A 19,080-nucleotide genomic window follows, 5' to 3' on the forward strand; every position below is an offset into this window, starting at 1 on the left:
TCCTTTCAAGAGGCTCAGGCCTCCTTTCAAGAGGCTCAGAAGCCTCCTTTCAAGAGGCCTCAAGCCTCCTTCAAGAGCTCAGAGCCTCCTTTCAAGAGCTCAAGCCTCCTTTCAAGAGGCCTCAGGCCTCCTTCAAGAGGCTCAGAAGCCTCCTTTCAAGAGGCTCAGAAGCCTCCTTTCAAGAGGCTCAGAAGCCTCCTTTCAAGAGGCTCAGGCCTCCTTTCAAGAGGCTCAGAAGCCTCCTTTCAAGAGGCTCAAGCCTCCTTTCAAGAGGCTCAGGCCTCCTTTCAAGAGGCTCAGGAAGCCTCCTTTCAAGAGGCTCAAGCCTCCTTTCAAGAGGCTCAGGCCTCCTTTCAAGAGGCTCAGAAGCCTCCTTTCAAGAGGCTCAGAGCCTCCTTTCAAGAGGCTCAGAAGCCTCCTTCAAGAGGCCTCAGCCCTCCTTTCAAGAGGCTCAGAAGCCTCCTTCAAGAGGCTCAGGAAGCCTCCTTTCAAGAGGCTCAGAGCCTCCCTTTCAAGAGCTCAGAAGCCTCCTTTCAAGAGGCTCAGAAGCCTCCTTTCAAGAGGCTCAGAGCCTCCTTTCAAGAGGCTCAGAAGCCTCCTTTCAAGAGGCTCAGAAGCCTCCTTTCAAGAGGCTCAGAAGCCTCCTTTCAAGAGCTCAGAGCCTCCTTTCAAGAGGCTCAAGCCTCCTTTCAAGAGGCTCAGAGCCTCCTTTCAAGAGGCTCAGAAGCCTCCTTTCAAGAGGCTCAGAGCCTCCTTTCAAGAGGCTCAGAAGCCTCCCTTTCAAGAGGGCCTGGAAGCCTCCTTTCAAGAGGCTCAGGCCTCCTTTCAAGAGGCCTCGGAAGCCTCCTTTCAAGAGGCTCAGAGCCTCCTTTCAAGAGGCCTCAGAGCCTCCCTTCAAGAGGCTCAGAAGCCTCCTTTCAAGAGGCCTGGAAGCCTCCTTTCAAGAGGCCCAAGCCTCCTTTCAAGAGGCTCCGGAAGCCTCCTTTCAAGAGGCCCCGGAAGCCTCAAGAGGCCCGGAAGCCCCTTCAAGAGGCCCTCAAGCCTCCTTCAAGAGGCTCAGAAGCCTCCTTTCAAGAGAGCTCAGGAAGCCTCCTTTCAAGAGGCCTGGAAGCCTCCTTTCAAGAGGCTCAGAAGCCTCCTTCAAGAGGCCCTCAGGAAGCCTCCTTTCAAGAGGCTCAGAAGCCTCCCTTTCAAGAGGCCTCAGAAGCCTCCTTTCAAGAGGCTCGAGAGCCTCCTTCAAGAGGCCAGCCTCCTTCAAGAGGCTCAGAAGCCTCCTTTCAAGAGGCTCAGAGCCTCCTTTCAAGAGGCTCAGAAGCCTCCTTTCAAGAGGCTCAGAGCCTCCTTCAAGAGGCTCAGAAGCCTCCTTCAAGAGGCTCAGAAGCCTCCTTTCAAGAGGCCTGGAAGCCTCCTTTCAAGAGGCTCCAGCCTCCTTTCAAGAGGCCCGGAAGCCTCCTTTCAAGAGGCCTCAGGAAGCCTCCTTCAAGAGGCTCAGAAGCCTCCTTTCAAGAGGCTCAGGAAGCCTCCTTTCAAGAGGCTCAGAGCCTCCTTTCAAGAGGCTCTGGAAGCCTCCTTTCAAGAGGCCTCAGAGCCTCCTTTCAAGAGGCCTCAGAAGCCTCCTTTCAAGAGGCTCAGAGCCTCCTTTCAAGAGGCCTGGAAGCCTCCTTCAAGAGAGCTCAGAAGCCTCCTTTCAAGAGGCTCAGAAGCCTCCCCTTTCAAGAGGCCTCAGAAGCCTCCTTTCAAGAGGCCTCGGAAGCCTCCTTCAAGAGGCTCCAAACCTCCTTTCAAGAGGCTCGGAAGCCTCCTTTCAAGAGACTCTGGAAGCCTCCTTTCAAGAGGCCTGGAAGCCTCCTTTCAAGAGGCTCAGAAGCCTCCTTTCAAGAGGCTCAGAGCCTCCTTTCAAGAGGCTCATGTGAGCCTCCTGTCAAGGGGCTCGTAAGCCTCCTGTCCAGAGGCTCGGAAGCCTCCTTTCAAGAGGCTCAGAGCCTCCTTTCAAGAGGCTCAAGCCTCCTTTCAAGAGGCCTGGAAGCCTCCTTTCAAGAGGCTCAGAAGCCTCCTTTCAAGAGGCTCAGAGCCTCCTTTCAAGAGGCTCAAGCCTCCTTTCAAGAGGCTCGGAAGCCTCCTTTCAAGAGCCTCGGAAGCCTCCTTTCAAGAGGCTCGGAAGCCTCCTTTCAAGAGGCTCGGAAGCCTCCTTTCAAGAGGCTCGGAAGCCTCCTTTAAAGAGGCTCGGAAGCCTCCTTTCAAGAGGCTCGGAAGCCTCCTTTCAAGAGGCTCGGAAGCCTCCTTTCAAGAGGCTCGGAAGCCTCCTTTCAAGAGGCTCACGGAATTAACGAAAATTTAAAACATATATTCCGTTAGTTTAGTTTTCAGGTCTGTTTTTCATATATCTTGTTATTTACGCTTATTTCCATTACGGCGATAAAAATAGGGGGTACCTCTCAAGGAAAAGGTTGAGAAACGCTGATATAGAAGATCAAAGATGTAGCTAAGAAAGTATCTTTATCTTAAAATATCTCTAAGAACTGAAAAATTGTGAACACTTTCTTAATATGTTCCTTCTTTTATGTTCCGAATAACAATTTGTAATCTCTGGAATAATTATTATAACCGGAATTCCAGAAGAGATCGTACAATCATCTTGCTCTCTAGCCAGTCGTAATAGGAAGCATTCAGAATCCAGAAATCCTCCTTATCCTATTCGAATCAGCTCAACTAAACCTGTATGACTGCGTGTTGCAAATTCCCTCCTGCTCAGATGACAAGTGCAATTAAAATAAATCTTAATTCAGTTATAACTGTTTCTTCTTCGTTTGGGAAGGCTTCCTATTCCATACAACCACACACCTCACTGCTGAAAGGGTGGGAAGCCATGAAGGATGCATTAGTGTCGGGTATCTGTCTCAATATCTATGCCATGCCGTTTTCCATGCATGCTACTGTCTCTATCACCTATGGTGCCTTCCGCGTTCAACCTTCTCTGAAAAATGATGATACAAAACGATAGCTTGTGGGGAAAAGGCATGAACATTAGGGTAGTTCAAATTTAAAAAAGGTTCAAAAGTGCTAACTCAGTTTTTTAACAACTTAAGAATCATGGCAGGATTTGAGGAAATTTGGTGGAGACAAAGACTATTTATGTTTATAGCACGCAAATGCGGCTAAAGGTTTTTCCCCTTTTCCCGTCCCGTTCCCGACTCCAAAAACAGACGGCTTAAGCGCCACCTCCGAAGAGGACCGTCTGTCGAGGTTTGTTTGCCCGGCAAGAAACCCAACTCAGAGCGGATTTTATGTATAAGAGTCCAAATAGCGATTTAGGGGACGAAACAGGAATTCAAACAAAAAACCTACTCGAGATTTCACCAACTTAGGTAGCGCCCTAAGCACTTCACAAAAATGGTTGGTGCTAACCGTCGTTCTAGCAGTACACAAAGACACCACTCACGCGTATCATCATTGGAAGACTTCTCTAATTCAGAAATTACCAGCCGCTTCAGACACGTGAGTGGAGAGACTGATTTCCCAGGCAGTCTATCCTGGCGTACAAAAAGAAACAGAAAATAACTAGTTCAATCAAAGGTAATTGCCTATTTCCGGGGATTAAACCACCCGACTTGGACGTTAATTTACAATGTTATGAAAACTCATATGTGAATATGTACGTTATGTGGAAGATATTGATTTGGAAAATGTATTGGAGGTAACCACTTTCCCTTCGATGGGACTCGAACCCATGACCCTACAGTACGCTAGACTGGTGCTTTAACCAACTCAGCTACGAAGGACCTCCGTCGGCCTTCGCAACCTAGCGGCTACTGAACGAGCTCGAGATTCCCAAATTGGACGCATAGTCAAATCACTCGCAATCCATTTCTCAAGCCAGTACTACCGTACTACCGTTGCTGATGAAGAATGTGTATAGCCGCCAGACATTCTAAATACTCACGCTCCTCTAATGTGGACGTGTACAATACACATGTGGAAGTATTGGCTTGAGAAATGGATTGCGAGTGATTTGACTATGCGTCCAATTTGGGAATCTCGAGCTCGTTCAGTAGCCGCTAGGTTGCGAAGGCCGACGGAGGTCCTTCGTAGCTTAGTTGGTTAAAGCACCAGTCTAGCGTACTGTAGGGTCATGGGTCTGAGTCCCATCGAAGGGAAAGTGGTTACCTCCAATACATTTTCCAAATCAATATCTTCCACATAACGTACATATTCACATATGAGTTTTCATAAGAAAACAACTAGGTAGAACGACGCGAACGTGAGAAATCTCGAAGACAAAAAACTGTTACAGGGAAAGCGCTAACACATTACAAACTACAGCTTTAGTATAACACAAACAAAAAACATTTTTGGGCTTTATTCAATTTTAGTTTAACCTAGGTTTTATTCATGTTTTGTGTTCCTTCTTCTCTTCTTCTTTCCTAATCTAGTTTTCCCTACTGTGTGTGTGCGGATTTCTGGCTTCTATCGACGTCTAACTTTTACTATCGACCATCGTCGATCTTCGAGCTCGGGATTAGTGTGTGGAGTTTAACGCATGCGTATTGTTATTTGTTTGGCTTGTACTCACGGTACCCTTTGTCCGGCAGCGGACGAATGCTGATGGTAAAGCAGAATTTTACCGGCGGGCCGTCGATGGAGGCGATGTATTGCGGCAACCGTGCCAAATGCGGCGATGGCGGAGTTCTCTCGTAGACTACGGCGACGATTGTTCCAAAACGATGGACTGCTGCGCAACGGGAATTCCCAGACGGTGGATGGTCCCGAACTGGTACTGAGACGCGCGCACCGACAAAAGATGGCGCAGATGACGACGATGGGGATCGTCGAAGGCTTGATGCTGTCGCGCTACGGGTCGTAGCGAAGAAAAAAGGCTTTCGATGGCCACTCTGTCGGAACGATGGTCCCTTCCGGCTTTCCCCTCAAACCGGGACTTCTGTGCGCTGAAGCGTGGGGTCGAGAGTCGCGTTTGGCTTGTGGATGCGGTGTGCCGAGTATGGGCCGTGGATCGCTAGAAGCGATTCCTAAATAAAAAGCCGTCGAACGGCTGTTCGACACATTTAACAAAAAATAACTCCACACAATCAATTTCACTAATTACCTTCTCTTTTACTGAATCGCACACACAATTTGACCGCACGTAACCTTTGACAAAGGTCAATAACTTTGGCTACACTGAAGGAACAGAAAGTAACATTTAATTTAATCTTAAAGACTTCTCACATTTGAAATAAATTACCAGATAAAACACACCGCGACACTAAACAATTATCACGCACTCTCGCCTCTTCCACGGTCCAGGTCAGAATGGACGAGTAGAAGTTCTTGAAGCCCTCAGAATAAGTGAGGACTTATTGCTTCGTGACCGGAAGTACGTGAAATTACCGAAGTAATTGCACGACTTGATCAAACGACGATTCTCATCAACCACGAATGTGAACCGATTAAAGCGCTATCTCTTTCGCTTTCCTTTTCGTCTGAATGACCTGTCTCGCTTAATTTATCTTTGGACTCTTATATACTTTTTAAAAGAGAGCAATGCTCGGATTGACCCTCGGGTTTTATAGCGGAGTGGGAATGATTGCATACGCTTTAATTAATGAAGGCGACTTGAATGCAAGCTATGCGGATTTGAAGTAGTGCATTTTATTGGAAATGGGGACACTGAATATCTCAAACATAAATGACTATGGGATGCAAGTGAATTTAACAATGAACATAAATAATTACAAATAGAAAATAAATTAACATTGAGAACAAAAATAATAAATAGAACGGAAATATTTATATTAGGTTATTATATTATATGTACAATTTCACGATTATATTCAATAAATCTAAAAATAATATTTACAAAATAGTGACCATGTTATACAGCTATTGCGTCGCCTAATTAACCTAACCCTAACTTAGATACATGGATGAAATTTTTGAATATTTTTCAAATCAGGTCCGCCCTTATGCACATATGCAGCTTCCACTACATTCACGGCTGGAATCTGTTAGATGCGCAAGCAAAAACACACTCATAGGTATGTATGATACCATACAGGAAAATAAGGAACTCCGGTCGGCAACGGAACATTAGCGTTTACCTGTGCCTCCGATGTTGTCGTCACCGTCTTTGAATAAGTGGAGCGCGCCACACATGGCATTGGAGGACCAACGACGGCGAGGATACAAAGCAGGTGCACTATAAATGAGAGCTGGAAAAAAACATTAAATTGATTACGAAATTCGTTGTTGAGTGGAATGTTTCAAGCTATTATAATATCCTAACTATAATAATTTCCGCGTATTGCAATAAGCTTCAAATAATTTCAAGATGCATCAGTGAAAAACATGAGATTTTGCCCAACATCCGACCTCTGTGTCACCAAGAAGACTGGTGGGTAAGCGATCCTGGAATATGAGGAATACGATCTCTATGCCGCGCATACCGCAGCGCACCTCGGTGAATTCGGTTGACGCTGTGCATTTTTAGTTTTCCACCAGGCTCTTAGCAGAAGGCTTGCATGTGCGACAAAATGAAAAAAAAAATGAATCAAAAACGAACTCAGTGTGGTGGAGACTGTGCTGCAGAGGAAAACCTCGCCCAGCCAGAAGGCGAAAAAGAAACGAACCACATATTAATCAGATAACGTAATGTGCAAACATGTTTTACATGTTATCAGCTCGTTAGTTTAAGGGCACATATAATAGAAATACAAATACGTATGTGCATATGTGAGCATGGTGGATAAACGGCTGCATTCACAGAAAAAAGGACTCCGCCGGGATGAAAGAGAAGTTCCTGTAAGATCAAAGCTTTGCGGGCTGTGAATGAGATTGCTTTTGAAGTGGTTCCCTTTTTTGTACTACATCTTCGTCCAATAAGAAACTAGAAGTATTTTCTTTGAAAGCTTTCCCATCCTATTGAACGCTAGATGACTCCACTAGTGAACTGAACGAAGCCAATTGGCGATTCCAGATAAGTCAAAAATCTCAATAAAAGTTGTTGCTACCATTGAATTTTACGACTTTCCTAGAAAACCCCATAAAAGTCGAAATGAAAAGTATCCATTCCATCACCTCCGACGTCCTCAGAGGAAGGATTGTGTGGCGCGGTGCGTGTAAATAAAATCTAACTCGTAAAGAAGGATGCTGCCAAAGGGGCGGACCATATCTGATGGCAGTAAACCAAAAAATACACAAATTTTAGCAGTGGACCGCATGCATTACGAAATTCAAACAAACCGGACCCGAGTGGTCAATCCAAAAGTTAAGCACGGCAAGGCGGGATAAGATCGCTGGACAACAGTGCAGCGCCCCATTCTGGTACACGGAGGAGCCCAGCAACGGTAATGGAAAGGGCGAAGCAGTAAAAAATAAGCAAACAGGAGCATGCAATTCTACTTTTTTTTATATACGTCAGGGTTGTTGGTTGCGATCATAATAAAAAAGGATAGGCAAACACATTTTGGGTGACAAATTTTTCCTCCTTGAAATGCGTGGTGTAAGACGATTCATTCTATAATGGTAGAAAGTCAAATGAGGAACGAACAAAAATACTGTTCAACAATAAAATGGAACGTAAAAGTTTTACGGCATTCTCTTCAGGGCAAATGATTTATGATAAACGGACAGCTCAAGGTGTGGGTTATTGTTTTAACCACCAAGATTGACATATTTTTGTTCATTACCTCGAATAATTATTTTTATTTTATGTTTTGCCTTTTTGAAAAATAAATGTAAAGGTATGCGATATCACATTTTTTCCTGGCGAAACGTAACGAAACGGTCTAGGAACTTTTTGGACTGGAAATTTTTTTCAACTGCACACGAGCCTCATGATATACTAATTTAGAATTGGTAACTTAGCTTAGAAACCTTGCAGTTAAGAACTGTGCTTAGCTACGCTAGCTACTTAGCTTAGAACACTTAGCGATTCGGAGATGGCTTTTCAGTCTTGACAAAATCAAAACACTGTTATTTAATCTTGTCCAACGTTTCGGTCCGTTTGGGACCTTCCTCAGGGACTCAATTCTTACAGGTTTATCCTCAACTGTGGTTCTGCTGAACCATTGATTGTCATGAGGTCAGGATTTTCCCACATAAACGAGAACGGTTCGAGCACCGCGTTTATGGTAAAACCCTTTCCGTTTATCGTTCGTTGGAATTCAGTGCCTGGCACAAGATCGATCACCATTGCTTGGACTGAAAAGCCATCTCCGAATCATTAAACTACAGTCGAAATTAATAGTTCATAGAACACTTAGCTACGAGGCGGAAATGTCACAGTGGGGGATGTAATGCCAATAAGCAGCAGCGGAACGTCATATAAACTATTTCCGTAACTTCAAATTGATACGAAATCAAGGTCCAATTGGATTTGAATTTTGACCATACGAAACGGAATTTTAATTTTTTTCGAGAAATGTTTTATGAGTCGTTTTTGTTACGCACACATTTTTTTTTGTTAAATATCTTGGCTGTACATAAACATAGGACATGTTTCGAAATGGACAAATTGATATGAAATTTGCAAAAAAGTATCCACGTGTATTGGAGGGACTCGAACCCTCAACCGCCTACTCTCTAGATAAGCGTGATAAACCCCTACACAACAAGACCACTTAAAGGTCACGTTTGCGGAAAAGCCATCAGAATCCGAGTACTAACCTCCACCGCGGGTGGCTCTTTTTTGAAAATTGAATATCTTTCGGATGCTTAATTTGTCCAATCTTCACATGTTCTTTGTTGTATATCCACAGTCAAGCGAGTGCACATTGTTTATTAAACGAGAGGATCACACATCACTATGTCCCCAACAACAATTTTGTTTTTTGTGATACTTTGCTTACTGTGAAAAATGTTAACTGCGAAGTGAAAAGAAAGAAGTAACAAGTAAGAAGTGTTAATTGAGATGTGGGATGTAATACGTCTCACTTCTCACTCGTTAGTTTTCACTTCTTGTTCGTACTTCTTACTTTGAAAAGTAGATAAGAGACTGCTCGTTCCTTGTTTCTCATATCTTATTTCTCATTTCTTACTTCTTGCTTCTCGCAATGAGAAGTAAGACACGAAAGAGAAAAATGAGACGTCTCATCTCATTTCGCATTTCTCATTTCTGCTTCAAACTTCCTTCTTTTCATAGTGAGAAATAAGAAACGAGAAGTGAGCAATGTTAAGTGAGAAGGGCGGAATAACAAGTGAGAAATGAGACATTTCATCTATTACTCCCCAATTTCACTTTCACTCCTCACTTTTTTCAGTACGAATGGGAAGTAAAAATGAGGAGTGAAAGTGGAAAATGAGAAATAAGAAATGAGAAGTGAGAAATTCCACTTCTCACTTCTCACGGGCGTGTAGTAAGAAGTCAAACAAATTGAGAATTGGAAAATGAAGAGTGGGAAGTGAGACGTAGAGAATTGAGAAATTCTACGTAAGAAATGATAAACGAGTACTGAGAAGTGAGATGCGAACGGTGATCAGTGTTGCTAGAATCATACTCAAATCTGAATCGTCGAGACTTCATGCACGAGCCAACTCGCTTGCGACTTTGTAGAGGGAGCATCGCGCTTGAGTTTCTCGGACAGAATCGCATTGCTTCGCTCACTCACCGAAACATGATTTCGCTCTAAAAAGCGTCAAAACGTAATCGAGGCTTATGGTTTGTTTTTATATTAATTTATTAGCAATTGTTTGAAGAACACGTAAAAACATACAATGATGCAAATCGTGATTCGAATCATGAGCGATTCTCTGGGCCATGATTCTGATGGGATTTGTACCACGCATAGTTTGAATCGCCGATGAGATTTGAGATTCTACCAACACTGAGTCGGGGATAAAAGAAGTGATTTATCAGATATCATTCTAATATTCAGCACACCTAGTAACCAGAGTGTAGCACTTTCAACTAAGATTTACTCTCTGTGGTTTGTGCATAATTTGTTTTGTGATGCACAAGTTATACAATAGGGTTAAGGCAGGCATTTTGGACTTTTCGTCATAGTCTCGGAAACCAATAAAAGAGACACTTTTTTGTCAAACTCATCCGTACCAAATCGTAAGCTCAGGAGAAACGTTCTGCTATCTGATATCCAGATTTCATCCTTCCCTGATGAATGTTGCGGTGGAAAAACAAGGAATGCAACAAATTAAGTTTTTTTTTTCTATTTTCAATTGTTTAATTGCCTTGGAAAGGCAAAATGCGATAAATGGTACCCGTTATTTCTTGTTGAAAAACTTACAAAGCCCTAGACAGGCACTCAGAAATTATTCATAATAAACCGTTGGCGGTGAAAATTATTTCATTGAAATCATTGCTGTGGGAGGTATTATTGACACAAATAAAAATACGACCAAAATTTTTAATTTTTTTGGGGGGACAAAATCGGATTGAAACGTAATTAAATCGGGACGTGACAAAACCATGTCGAAAATGTGATAAAATCTGGGGTAGACATAATCGGAGAGTGAAAAAATCGTGTCAACACTGTAATATGTTATGGATCCAAACGGCCAATCATTTAATGATTGTTTCGACTAAAATTCTGTCAAGCGACCTGTTAGCTCGAGTATTTTTGTTGGTTATAGGGGAGACTGGGTAGACTTGAACCCCTTTTCTGATTTCCGATGTATCACAAACAAAAATAAATAAACATACGCGATTTCCACACAGACTCTCTGAGAAATATAGTATTTATCTTTACTGATGTATGACAGTTCTTAAATTATTGTTGTTTTTGTTACACAATCGTTTTTTTGGAGTGCTGTAAAAAATCGACTTTGAAAATATTCGGGGGAAATTGATCCCTCTCCAAGAACTTGCTTTAATAAAATTAGAAAGGTGCCCTCAGATTTTTTAAATATTTTTCCTTCAAAATACGCGGAATTATCGAATTGCTGTGCGTATACATGAACGATTTTTGTAATTTAATTCGACAGCACATGCAATTTGAAAATTTGGGGAGACTTGATCCCCTTTCTATGAGATCTACGCAATAAATCATTTTTCCTGCCAACCCTTCATCAAATCCGTCAAATCTACAAAAAAATAGAAGCCTAAGAACAGATTTATATTTTTTTGAATTTTTTCGCCAAATTTTTGTATGGGTGACTAACGGGGGATCAAGTGTCCCCATATTGAGGCAAGAACTTGAAATCCAAATATTCCAAGACTTTGATGGAATGTTGACATTTTCATCAGTACATATCAATAAGCATATTTATGGCTTGTTGCTGTGAAAAAACGAAAGACTTTGGTCATTGTTATGAAAAGTTGTTCAAATTTTGCGTGGCCGATAAATTTTTTTTTTAGGAAGGTCAAAACATACAAACCCTGCAGAATAATTAAGGTTGTCAATCCAAAAAATAATTCACCACATAAAGATCATTTGTCTAGAGGATCTATACTAAAAAATACGCTAGAGCAAAACTACTTTAGTTCTCGATAAAACAGGGGGTGATCAAGTCTCCCCGTGGATCAAGTCTTCCCACCTTCCCCTATCATTTGTTTGTCCAAACAAGCCAAGCCATGTGAGTTATTCGGTCAAACGACATTTCCGTTCAACCAAAAGGCCCTTTCTGCCAAACGACCATTCCGGTTAAACAGTATGTATTTTTGATAAAATTAGTTCGGCCAGTTCGGCCGAATAAAATTACAGCCAGGCGGATGGTTTGTTAACACTCGAGCACGTCTGTTGTATTTTGTAACACCAACGAAAAAACATCGCTTGCGGTACACAACACGAGCGAGCTCGCATGAGCGTTCCAGGACCACGCGCGTACTGAACGGTTAATGTTCTAATGGCTTAATCTTCGGTTCCGGCCTAGTGACCTTCGACCAAATGGCTTTCGACTAATTGACCTTCGGTCAAACGGCTGCTTCCCGTGGCCCGATCTTCAAAGTAACAGTTGTATTTGAAAATCATTGTTCGTTCTCCAAGACCATTAAAAATCCAAATGTTGTTGGGCTTGCACGAGGTTTTCAAAAATGCCTTTTTTTTGTTTTTCTAGAAAACAATCAATACAGCACTACAGCACAGCAACGGAAGTTCTTCGACATTTCTGCTTGGAATTTTTCAGAATGCCCGTGGTTTATTTCGGAGTTTCTATGGCTATTTACAATACTGACCACCCCACAATCCAAGGTCGCACACTAATATGAGTAATTTCCATTTAATCAACATGCAAATTGGAGTGACTAATTATTATTTCAAAGTGACCCATATCTGTGGGGTCGGTGTATTAGTGATTATCAATGAGAATTATTTGGAATTTCCAAAGGAAATTAATAAAAAAAATCACGGGAGTTTCCATAATAAATTTTTTCGCGATTTTCGCGGGAAAGCCTTTGTAGTTTTCATGGAAAATGATTCAAAATTTTCGAGAGAAATTAACCGAAATTTTCACTGGAAATTCTCCAGATTTTCTACACTAAATTATTCATGGTAATTTCCTCAACAAATTGCTCAAAATTTTCAAGGGGAATTAAAAAAAAATTGATAATAAATTTTTGTAAAATTCCAAGGGGAATATGGCCAATGAGATTTGTCGAATCAAACGAGATAATTTTCCTCAATTTCACACAAAATAATTGTCACTATTTCCAGGCATCATGTATTACAGCAGATGAGTGCGTCGGGAGGTTCGGATTGGGGATCCAATTCGGACCATACAATATGAGTATCGTTTTTCAAATGACATTGCGAATATGACATTTTTGTTTTCAATTCAACTGGCCTTTTTGTAGCTGGTTTTGTCCCTGGGGATCTGGGATAGCGGACAATAACGGAATTAGTCTGGATCAGGCAATATTCGTACCCCCACGGACTGAGTGAGTGATTGAACGATTTTCATAACGGACGCGGATTCGGATGATTAGTTTTCTTTTGTGCTTTCGAAAGTATAAATCAATTTGTTTTCGAATGAATGTGTTTCGTATCGGTCGGGATTGATTTCATCTTAGGCTACTATCCCGGATCCCCCGGGGACTTCCAGAGCCACAAAAAATAACACCAAGACCATGCTGAGGGTGGCAGAGTTCGATTTCCGATCCGGTCTAGAATTTTTTTTTGGTTTGAAAACTTCCCTGGGCATAAAAGTATCATCGTGTTAGCCCCATACAAATGTAAAAACGGCTGAGAAACCTTGCAGTTAATAACTGAGGAAGAGCCCAATGAACGAACACAAATCTGCGAGGTGGCAATGTCCCAATGGGGTATGTATATCCAATTAAGAATAAGAAGAAGTTTGTAACCCATATTGCCTGGTCAAAACTGATTCAATTATTGGCCGCTATCCCGGGTCCCTCAGGGACTTCCGGAGCCGGCTACAAAGCAGCCAGTTGGCCTCTCCTCTCCTTGGCTCTCTCCTTCGTTACACTTTTTGTATTGAACCTCATTTTTTTTGTATGAATCGTCACGCTACTCTGAACCTCCCCTCCACCTAGAAGCGTAACGAACTTTGTGGATTGACAATAAAATGTGGTTTTTCAATCATTCCAAGCAACAAAATCAAAATCTGAATCTTGAGAGAAAATTTCACCTGACTGTTACTGACGCCAGCATCAGCCACTCGATGATTTGTCGCTGAAACGCGATGGACGCCATTTTGTAGCGTTGCTCAACGACGGAAAATTTATGCTATTGCCAAGCGATTATCATGTGCACTTTGAAAAATGGCTATATGATAAATGATGGTTCTGAAAAGAACCGATTTGTTTTCAATAATGCGCCTTTCTAATCACAAACGGATATTCTGAAAAAAAACCGATTTTCAATCCATAATGCGCTATGTGATCAATAGCTCACGCAACCAAACCTTGCGTAAAAATTTCATTTGGCTTCGCTGCTGCTGTCCGACAGTCACCCGAACCTATTTTCTTTTCACAATGCCTTCCCAAACACTAACAACAACAACCAAAAGAAGGTTCAAACCAAGATGAATAGAGTACTAGGTGCTCCAATCTTTTAAGTTTGTAGAAGAGAAGAAGGCGGAGTGAAAAATTCATTTTCAGTGCAAAACGAAAACAAACCGGCTGGCTCTCCCATACTAAAATCCAAGATGGCTGAATCGTGAATTTGGCAGATTGGAACACCTAGTGGTGGGGGGCAGTAGGGACTATGTCCAAGGGCTTGACGATCCCTCCCCAGGCCATCTGCGAGTTGTGGGGCTTGCCTAGGATGTGGTGGGGTTTGACAGTGGGCCCTGTTAAACCTCCATAAAAAGCTGCATGTATCCGCAAGAAGGCCCTACCAAAGCGACCGTGTGCCGCTCAAAGCGCACAAGCCCAAGTCCTGGTGTTAGGTGGGACGCTAAACAGCCTGACACGACGGCCCTCCGACGAGACAGGAGGTTTGCGCAGGCCCAATAAGCAGCCTTTAAAAACAACTATTACGAACGACATAGAAGATAATACGACTCGATACATACAATCGACAACGACCTAGGCGACGAATAAAGGATCACGATTGGAAGCTTGGAACATGGAACTGCAAGTCGCTAGGCTTCGCAGGTTGCGACAGGATAATCTACGATGAATTACATCCCCGCAACTTCGATGTCGTAGCACTGCAGGAAATCTGCTGGACAGGACAGAAAGTGTGGAAAAGCGGGCATCGAGCGGCTACCTTCTACCAAAGCTGTGACACCACCAACGAGCTGGGTACCGGCTTCATAGTTCTGGGAAAGATGCGCCAACGCGTGATTGGGTGGCAGCCAATCAACGCAAGATCCGAGATCCGACGACGAGAAAGAAGCGTTCTATGCGCAGCTGGAGCAGACATACGATGGATGCCCACTGCGGGACGTCAAAATCGTCATCGGTGACATGAACGCTCAGGTAGGAAGGGAGGAAATGTATAGACCGGTCATCGGATCGGATAGTCTGCTTACCGTATCGAACGACAACGGCCAACGATGCATAAACTTTGCAGCCTCCCGCGGAATGGTAGTCCGAAGCACTTTCTTCCCCCGTAAGAATATCCACAAGGCCACATGGAAATCACCTAATCAAGTAACGGAAAACCAAATCGACCACGTTCTAATCGACGGTAAATTCTTATCCGACATCACGAACGTACGCACTTACCGCAGTGCGAATATTGAATCCGACCACTACCTCGTTGCAGTATGTCTGCGCTCAAAATTCTCGACGGTGATCAACACGCGTCGGAGTCGTCCGCCGCGGCTAAACAGTGGGTGGCTACAAGACGGTAGACTAGCCCAAGACTACGCGCAGCAGCTGAAAGTGGCACTCCCAACGGAAGAGCAGCTAGGCGCAGCATCTCTTGAAGACGGCTGGAGAGATATCCGATCCGCCATTGGGAGCACCGCAACCGCCGCACTAGGCACGTTGGCTCTGGATCAGAGAAACGACTGGTATGACGGCGAATGTGAGCAGTTAGTTGAGGAGAAGAATGCAGCATGGGCGAGATTGCTGCAACACCGCACGAGGGCGGACGAGGCACGATACAAACGGGCGCGGAACAGACAAAACTCGATTTTCTGGAGGAAAAAGCGCCAGCAGGAAGATCGAGACCGTAAAGAGACGGAGGAACTGTACCACGCTAATAACGCACGAAAGTTCTATGAGAAGTTGAACCGTTCACGTAAGGGCCACGTGCCACAGCCCGATATGTGTAAGGACATAAACGGGAACCTTCTTACAAACGAGCGTGAGCTGATCCAAAGGTGGCGGCAGCACTACGAAGAGCACCTGAATGGCGATATGACAGACAACGGTGGCGGTATGGTAATGAACCTAGGAGCACGCGCGCAGGACATGCGACTTCCGGCTCCGAATCTCCAGGAAATCCAGGAGGAGATCGGCCGGTTGAAAAATAACAAAGCCCCTGGAGTTGACCAACTACCAGGAGAGCTGTTTAAACACGGCGGTGAACCACTGGCTAGAGCGCTGCACTGGGTGATTACCAAGGTTTGGGAGGATGAGGTTCTGCCGCAGGAGTGAATGGAAGGTGTCGTGTGTCCCATCTACAAAAAGGGCGATAAGCTGGATTGTAGCAACTACCGCGCAATCACATTGCTGAACGCCGCCTACAAGGTACTCTCCCAAATTTTATGCCGCCGACTAACACCAATTGCAGTTCTGAGTTCGTGGGGCAGTACCAGGCGGGATTTATGGGTGAACGCTCTACCACGGACCAGGTGTTCGCCATACGTCAGGTATTGCAGAAATGCCGCGAATACAACGTGCCCACACATCATCTGTTTATCGACTTCAAAGCCGCATATGATACAATCGATCGGGACCAGCTATAGTAGCTAATGCACGAAAACGGATTTCCGGATAAACTGAGAGATTGATCAAGGCGACGATGGATCGGGTGATGTGCGTAGTTCGAGCTTCAGCGTCATTCTCGAGTCCCTTCGAAACGCGTAGAAGGTTACGGCAAGGTGATGGTCTTTCGTGTCTGCTATTCAACATCGCTTTGGAGGGAGTAATACGAAGGGCAGGGATTGACACGAGTGGTACGATTTTCACGAAGTCCGTCCAGTTATTTGGTTTCGCCGACGACATTGATATCATGGCACGTAACTTTGAGAGGATGGAGGAAGCCTACATCAGACTGAAAAGCGAAGCTAAACGGATTGGACTAGTCATCAACACGTCGAAGACGAAGTACATGATAGGAAGAGGCTCAAGAGAGGTCAATGTAAGCCACCCACCACGAGTCTCTATCGGTGGTGACGACATCGAGGTGGTTGAAGAATTCGTGTACTTGGGCTCACTGGTGACCGCCGATAACGATACCAGCAGAGAAATTCGGAGGCGCATAGTGGCTGGAAATCGTACGTACTTTGGACTCCGTAAGACGCTCCGATCGAATAGAGTTCGCCGCCGTTCCAAACTGACTATCTACAAAACGCTTATAAGACCGGTAGTTCTCTACGGACACGAGACCTGGACGATGCTCGTGGAGGACCAACGCGCACTGGGAGTTTTTGAAAGGAAAGTGTTGCGTACCATCTATGGTGGGTGCAGATGGCGGACGGTACGTGGAGGAGGCGAATGAACCACGAGTTGCATCAGCTGTTGGGAGAACCATCCATCGTTCACACCGCGAAAATCGGAGGACTGCGGTGGGCCGGGCACGTAGCCAGAATGTCGGACAGTATTCCGGTGAAAATGGTTCTCGACAACGATCCGACGAGAACAAGAAGGCGAGGTGCACAGCGGGAAAGGTGGATCGATCAGGTGGAGGACGATTTGCGGACCCTCCGCAAACTGCGTGGTTGGCGAAGTGCAGCCATGGACCGAGCTGAATGGAGAAGACTTTTATGTGCAGCACAGGCCACTCCGGCCTTAGTCTGATAATAAATAAATAAATTGGTTCTTAAACTGGCCACATCCACTGTAATTCTCATTTTCATGAGAATTGTCTCTAGATTTTCCCATTGCAGACAATCCACATGCACATGATACAAAACAGGACAATAAACACGGATGGCAAATTTAAAATTTATCAATTGAAATTGTCACGCAGCTCCATCCAAATCTTAATCGGGCCTTACGAATCTGATTCGAGGCAGCTTTTCCACGACTATTTTTTTTCTTGTAGATAAACCAGCAACCGACTAAAATTTACGATAATAAAAAAGAAAACAAAAAGAATTGTTATTTAACTTTCCATGACTTAACAAATTGAAACCAACTCTCTTCTGCCACTTCTATATTTCAGTAAAGGTTTGATTTACATAAACAAAATAAAAAATATGTATTCCTTTTCGCTCTGATGTTTCTGAATTGCATTCGTCAGGAAAACATTCAAAATATCTACATATATCTATTTCCAAATCATTCAGAACGCTAGGCATTGTACAACTCCAAACAATGTAAAATACGGGGTTTGAAGTTCGCCAGTAGTTTGCACATTTTCATTAAACGAGACAAATCCGCATAATGAAGCCCTCATATTGCTGTTAATAATATCCCATCATAAACAGCAGCAGTTTCATGCAAACATATGCTCGTGGTAGTTTGACTGGAGCGAGCGCACATTTTAGTCCGCGCTGCCAAACAACAATGGATTCGAGCTTCCAAAAGCCTCATCAGGGAGGCGCTAATCTCGCTTTCCAATCTTGACCGAAAAATCTCTAATAATTCCATTATGACGATGATGATGACGACGACGACGACGACGATGTTGGTTGATGAAGATCTCTCGCTGAGGCTGTCCTGTGGTACCTTTTAGTAGCAGTTGGTCCCACCCTCGGTCTCAGTCGTCCGTCCTCCGATTATTGGCACCTTTGAGGGGTGGTGTGCTGTGCGACCTATAGTAGAGCGGCTAGTTTACATACATTTATTGGTGAAATGCGTAACGGTAGCAGCACAAACGGTGAGCAGAGCAACCAGCAGCCGGCTATTGCTTATCAGTTCTGTTCAATCGGGAAAGATTTTTCTGCTAACAGCGTGGCGGTTTCCAGGGCAATGCTTCTGGCGGTTTGTTGTTGAACCGTAAACGTTTTTTGATCTAAGATCTTTTTGTTTGGGCCCGGTATTGTTCGTGGAGTGTCCCTGACAATAGGAGCAATGGGAGAGAGCAAACAAAAGTACGATAGGCATTTGATTATACCTAATTATTTTTTGTACTTTCCGTAAAATCGGAGGAAATTTCAAATTTCATACAGAAAAACTTTCAATTGAACGACTAAATTTTGAATAGTTTTGAATGATTGAACTCAAGTGCAATGCTTTCCTGCAGGAATAAATTCTAGTTTCGATTATTGAGATTTGAATTCTGCATGAGTTCTCAATTTTTATAAGGCGATTATAATTGAAGTACAACAATTCTCGAAGTTACGGATGCTGAACTATGTTCTATCGTATTTTGCACATAACATGAAAATGGCTTTTCCTGCTGTCATTATTGAATCTACAACTGACTCATACTTAAATTGGAATCCAACTTAACCACACCCGCCCTGAAAAGATCATCATCGCTGGTGGCGGCAGCGGTAAACTTTTACAACATTATTAAAGCCAATAATTTGCAATCGACAATACCGATCAATCCCCACCACATCATAACATTCATTTCATCTCCAACCATCAACAGCCCACAACGAGCC

General features: G+C 43.7%; 1 long non-coding RNA gene across 1 annotated transcript; it reads right to left on the bottom strand.

Annotated features, from left to right (window-relative positions):
- Positions 1–4,909: 4,909 nt before the first annotated feature.
- Positions 4,910–5,499, bottom strand: LOC134208396 (uncharacterized). The gene is made up of 3 exons (XR_009978643.1): positions 5,240–5,499; positions 5,102–5,175; positions 4,910–5,047 (listed from the first exon to the last, which is right to left on the bottom strand). It is a non-coding gene; the product is annotated as an uncharacterized LOC134208396 (long non-coding RNA).
- Between the last annotated feature and the right edge of the window lie 13,581 nt (positions 5,500–19,080).

This window comes from Armigeres subalbatus, chromosome 1 (assembly GCF_024139115.2).
Source record: "Armigeres subalbatus isolate Guangzhou_Male chromosome 1, GZ_Asu_2, whole genome shotgun sequence".
NCBI classification, from domain to species: domain Eukaryota; kingdom Metazoa; phylum Arthropoda; class Insecta; order Diptera; family Culicidae; genus Armigeres; species Armigeres subalbatus.